Source organism: Hippocampus comes, unplaced genomic scaffold (genome assembly GCF_001891065.2).
Source record: "Hippocampus comes isolate QL1 unplaced genomic scaffold, H_comes_QL1_v1.1 scaffold486, whole genome shotgun sequence".
Taxonomy (NCBI): domain Eukaryota; kingdom Metazoa; phylum Chordata; class Actinopteri; order Syngnathiformes; family Syngnathidae; genus Hippocampus; species Hippocampus comes.
In genome coordinates, this window is record NW_017805138.1 from 146,858 (window position 1) to 147,058 (window position 201).

General features: G+C 32.3%; 1 protein-coding gene across 2 annotated transcripts in view; it reads right to left on the minus strand.

The window, feature by feature from the left end:
- The window catches only part of LOC109514258 (cryptochrome-1-like), a 26,431-nt gene that overhangs the window by 11,312 nt on the left and 14,918 nt on the right, over positions 1–201 (minus strand). The window lies entirely within an intron of this gene.

A 201-nucleotide genomic window follows, 5' to 3' on the forward strand; every position in this document is an offset into this window, starting at 1 on the left:
TATAAAGCCATATAAATAATAAATATTTGATATACTGTACATTTTTTACATTCGTAATTCATTTTACACATAATTTTACATTATTTTTGGGAGTAAATTAATTTAAGCAACAAAAAAAACTGAGGAGCCATTTGGGAGCCGAAAGAGCCGGCTCTTTTTAGTGAGCCGAGCCAAAAGAACCGGCTCTCTAAAAAGAGCCTG